This window comes from Schistocerca nitens, chromosome 10, assembly GCF_023898315.1.
Source record: "Schistocerca nitens isolate TAMUIC-IGC-003100 chromosome 10, iqSchNite1.1, whole genome shotgun sequence".
Taxonomy (NCBI): Eukaryota; Metazoa; Arthropoda; class Insecta; order Orthoptera; family Acrididae; genus Schistocerca; species Schistocerca nitens.
This window is the reverse complement of record NC_064623.1, coordinates 185,660,733-185,666,732: the sequence shown is the minus strand read 5'-3', so window position 1 is coordinate 185,666,732 and position 6,000 is coordinate 185,660,733.

Here is a 6,000-nt window from a genome sequence, read left to right as displayed (position 1 = left end):
TGCACGATTCGACCAGGTGGCCAAATGGAGACGTCGTCAGACCGCTGTCTAAAATGAAGGAGTCGCACCGAAGTACGTTACGGAGCTAATAGTGGGAAGGTGTTGGCGCTGTTTGCATTATCTGCACTTATATACTGCGGTGAAGTGCATGACAGAGGGTACATCCCACTTTATCAGTTATTAGGACATTTTCCGCTTGCATTCACGTGTGAAGCGCGGCAATAATCATTGCTTAGGTACCTCTGTGCACGCTGTAATTAATCTAATATCATCCAAACGATCCCTTTAGGAGTGACACATAGAGGGCAGTAGTACAGGGTGATCATAAAGTCAGTACAAATTTGAAAACTGAATAAATCACGGAATAATGTAGATAGAGAGGTACAAATTGACACACATGCTTGGAATGACATGGCGTTTTATTAGAAGCAGAAAAATACAAAAGTTCAAAAAATGTCCGACAGGTGGCGCTTCATCTGATCAGAATAGCAATAATTAGCATAACAAAGTAACACAAAGCAAAGATGATGTTATTTACAGGAAATGCTCAATATGTCGACCATTATTCCTCAACAATAACTGTAGTCGTGGAATAATGTTGCGAACAGCACTGTAAAGTATGTCCGGAGTTATGGTGAGGCATTGGCGTCGAATGTTGTCTTTCAGCATCCCTAGATATGTTGGTCGATCATGATACACTTGCGACTTCAGGTAGCCCCAAAGCCAATAACCGCACGGACTGAGGTCTGGGGACCTGGGAGGCCAAGCATGACGAATGTGGTGGCTGAGCACACGATCATCACCAAACGACGCGCACAAGAGATCTTTCACGCGTCTAGCAATATGGGGTGGAGCGCCATCCTGCATAAACATAGTACGTTCCAGCAGGTGTTTATCAGCCAGGCTGGGGACGATGCGATTCTGTAACATATCGGCGTGCCTCTCACCCGCCAGGGTAGCTGTTACAAAACCAGAATCACGCATTTCCTCTAAGAAAAAAGGCCCGATAACGGTAGATGTGGTAAACCCAACCCATACCGTGACTTTCTCGTCGTGCAATGGAGATTCCACGACAGTTCTGGATTTTCGGTAGCCCAAATTCTACAGTTGTGGACACTGACAGACCCTCGGAGCGTGAAATGAGCTTCGTCGGTCCATAACACGTTACTCAACCAATCGTCATCTTCTGCCATCTTTTGAAACGCCCACACCGCAAATGCCCTCCGCTTCACTAAATCGCCAGGTAACAGTTCATCATGCCGATGGATTTTGTACGGATAGCATCGGAGGATACCCCTAAGTGCCAATCGAACAGTAGTGTATGGAATGCCGGTGCGACGTGCGACTGCACGAGCGCTGACTTCCCCATGCATAGACTCTCCATTTCTTCCTGAACTGTCTCAGCAGCATTACGCCTTGTGCTCGGTCGGCCACTACGGGGTCTATCGTCTAAACAAGCCGTGGCTTCGATCTTAGATTTCATTCTCGCCACTGCTGCATTTGTCAACAGACCAATACCCGTTCGAATCCCCTTCCTGTGGCGATAGGATCGTAACGCTGAACTAGCACATTCCTCATTTTGATAATACAGCTTCACAAAAGCGGCTTTTCAGGAAACGTCAACATGCTGCGACTGCTGGCGCATCTGATTCTCTCTCTCATTACAGCTTCTTTTATACACGATTGTCATGCGCAGTCACTGACGTTTTGCTGTCCGGCGCCATCTGTCGGACATTTTGTGAACTTTGTTTTTTTTTTGTTCTAATAAAACCCTATGTCATTCCGAGCATGTGTGTCAATTTTTACCTCTCTATCTACATTATTCCGTGGTTTATTAAGTTTTCAAATTTATATTCACTTTTTGATCACCCGGTATATTCCTAGAGTCATCATTTAAAGCTGGATCTTGAAACTTTATTAGTAGACTTTTTCAGGATAGTTTCTGTCTATCTTTAACAGTCTGCCAGTTCAGTTCTCTCAACATCTCAGTTGTTCCGCCTAACTCGAAAATGAAGAACGCAGAAGGAGAGAAATCTGTGGGACGACGTCAGACAATAGCAAGTTGACCAGGAGCGGACCACGACAGGTGCAGCCTCTGCAAGAAGAGAATATAAACGCCGCTCCTGCCAGCCTCGACCGCACAGTAGCAGAACGGCGCTAGCAATGGCTCTGAGCACTATGGGACTCAACTTCTGAGGTACTACTTAAACCTAACTAACCTAAGGACATCACACACATCCATGCCCGAGGTAGGATTCGAACCTGCGACTGTAGCGGTCGCGCGGTTCCAGACTGAAGCGCCTAGAATCGCTCGGCCACACCAGCCGGCAAGAGAGTGAAACATTTACTTTGTAAATACAGAGTGAATAAGTAACAGAGCTACAGTTGTTGATGACTAAGAGCATATAATTTATGGAAGAGGATGAATATGGTGCTTTGGTACCAAGATGCGTTGGAGTTTTGCCCCGGTTCTGTTTGTTCGTTAAGGGTATTTGTGGCGAATGTATATGTCTAATTGTTCAAGTCGATCTGACTTGTCAGCAATGTGTAGAAGAAAGATGATATATTTTTTTGCAGTTTATTGTCTGTGTAGAAGATATTTTTAATTTAAATGGTCTGAAAATATTCGCATGTTTTATGATACTTTCCCAAGAAATGTAAGACTGACAAGTTTAATTGACCTTTCGTTCTTATTGTGTAATGGTGTTGTGGCTGCTTAAGTTTACTTTGGCTTTTCAACCAAGGTGTTTATTTTTGGACTATAAACCTAAGTAGGTTTATTTCTGTGCATGTGTCTGTTTCACTGATAGGATGGGGATGTGGAGCATAAAACCTGAAGAAAATAGTTTTATGGTGGATCTGGTGGCATGAGGTATTGTTAATGACGACATAAGTGGTAGTGGATTTTCTTTGTATTTGTAAAGCATGCTTGTTACTGTAGCTGGAAATAGTGATATCGAGGAAATTAATTTCTTAAATTGTCTGATGTTGAACTGTACATCTGATAGAGGATGCATTTTATACACTTCACCTGCAAGGCTTTTTAGCTTCTCTTTTGGACCACTGAGAAGTATTATTGTGTCATCTACAAACCTTTTAAAGCAGATAATTTTGTCTGTAGATTATGGATAACTTAAGAATTCTTATTCTAGGTTATGTATAAATACATCAACTAGCAAGTCTGCAAGGTTGCTACTATTGCTTTGGATGTAAAAGTTGCGGTCGAATGAAAAAAAAAAAAATTATGTGGTCTTGGGCTGATCAGCGATCGAACCCAAACCAAATCCAGCTACAAAAGAAATCTGTGAATATAATTTTACACATATTTATCGAATAGTTTAACCTGCAGTGAAATCTGCAAAAGCGGACAACTTCTGCATGATACCAGTGGAGATGGAAGGCCTCACAATAAAAATTAGGCACCCAGAAGAGAAGCAGGAACTGAACAGGAACTTTATATGTTGAGAGGGTATCTGATGTTATTTCAGTAACTAAAAGATAAATTTACACAGATTTTGGGAGCATGAGCCCACTTGTCAGTATGACATGCATCATCTCTGGTGTGTATACATGCACTGAATCGGTTAGGAAGCCGCTGTATACTCTCCTGAGGCATGATGGTCCATAACTGTTGTAATTCGTCACTGAAATCCTGGATACAGGCTCTGAAGTTAACGCCACACATGTTCTATCCTGGACAGATGTGGTTATTTTGCTGGCCGCTGTAATTTCTCAACATCATGGAGAGAGCCGTAGAGATTTTCGTAGCTGATTGTCCACAGCTGTAAAACAATTTGGGGAAAGCGTGGTTCTACCATTGTCTGCACAACTTTATGTTTGTTATCTACCAGTTTCGATCTCATAACATCTAGACAGATGTGTCACGAGGTATGACCACTTGTCTACATTTGTTAAAATGAGATATTTCTGTAGAGCTTTGACTGCCAGATAAGAGTTCCCACAAGGGCCACATAGTACTTTAACAAGATTTGGTTACTACTTCAATACAACTGAAAGAATGAACAGGTTAAACGGTTAGTTTCTACACCTGACTACAACGTTTCTCACATTTTTATTGTCTTTTTTAATCTACATACGTAATGGCATCGTCTGCATTTAGCACACAGTATAACAGTGTTTAATGTTCTACTCCATTACAATCCTTTGAATAGAGTTCTTTCACAACGAGTAGTGCAGATAAATATCTTCTTTTTAATTTACGTAACACTAAAGTCCGTATACCACATTATAATAGGTTATATCTTTTTGTAGCTATTAAGAGAAAGGACGCAATATTATCTCTGTACTTCTGTTGCTGTAATCTTTGGCTAGGCCAAAGAACATTTGTAACTTCTTAGGCATCGATACTGTGTATGTGTTTCAACTTGATCTCTTTGACTGTCACATAGTATCTATACCTTTGACAATTGTAATTTGCCAGTTATTAAGTGTGGAGTTATCACCAAATATGTGCTACTGTAATTGTGCCAAGGCATAGCGCATTTATGTCGACTGTGTTAGCCTATTATGAGAAGTATGTATGTTCTGCATTTGTATGACACTTATAAGACAAAAATTTGCAGTCGACCCATCGTGTTGAGTCTTGTTCCACAGGAATCAAGGGAGAGGATGTTGTTTGGTGGCCGGTATCCTTTTTCTACAAGAAAACTGCACACATGTATTAACAGGGCTCTTTACTTACATAAACAGATAGCTGCTACTTTAACAGTGTCCATGTGTTGTGGTACAAGCTCTTCAATATTAGTCCACGTTAGCCTCACTGCTGGTGAAGTACAAGTCCCGCTACGTACACTGACCTTGTCGCAATGTATTGACAGACGCCAATTTGGAGTGCGAGTTAGTGCGCCAGTGACTGAGCGGCTGAGCTAGTGACTGAGATAGTGACTGAGGGACTGTGCTAGTGACTGAGACTGGTCCCTCCAGTCTGCGGTGGCTATCTAAATACGGGTGGTCGAGATGGCGTTGGTGGCACGTTGCTTGCGAGTCTGTCTTTGGCCTCTATCCTGATAGGCGCACTTGATGCAGCGCGTATTATCGATCTTCCCGTTACATCTTTGCCGACTGGTGTGCTAGAGACAGCTTACACCAGCACACATCAATGTACAATGTAAGTTTTATGGTTTAAAAATCGCCTTTTTCAATTCCTCCATTTTCTATGATTCTTGAGTATATTCTAGATTCGGTTTTTGTATATTACAGATTTCTTCTTGAAGATGACTATAACAATCGAAACCGGTAGAAAATAAACACAAAATTGTACAGCTGATGGCACAAATAGGCTAAGTTCACAGACACACAGGCCACACGTACATGCGTCTTGTCCTGTTGGCAGATGGTACCTTGAAACGTCTCTGTGAAGCCGTTTCATAAGACGCTTGTCGAATTCAGTACAACTTATTCATTTTACTACCCGATTTTAGGTCAATTCATGAACTCTTCCAGAAAGACTGAGCACTCAAATGACGCCTATTGAATATTATAAACTCCTGGAAATGGAAAAAAGAACACATTGACACCGGTGTGTCAGACCCACCATACTTGCTCCGGACACTGCGAGAGGGCTGTACAAGCAATGATCACACGCACGGCACAGCGGACACACCAGGAACCGCGGTGTTGGCCGTCGAATGGCGCTAGCTGCGCAGCATTTGTGCACCGCCGCCGTCAGTGTCAGCCAGTTTGCCGTGGCATACGGAGCTCCATCGCAGTCTTTAACACTGGTAGCATGCCGCGACAGCGTGGACGTGAACTGTATGTGCAGTTGACGGACTTTGAGCGAGGGCGTATAGTGGGCATGCGGGAGGCCGGGTGGACGTACCGCCGAATTGCTCAACACGTGGGGCGTGAGGTCTCCACAGTACATCGATGTTGTCGCCAGTGGTCGGCGGAAGGTGCACGTGCCCGTCGACCTGGGACCGGACCGCAGCGACGCACGGATGCACGCCAAGACCGTAGGATCCTACGCAGTGCCGTAGGGGA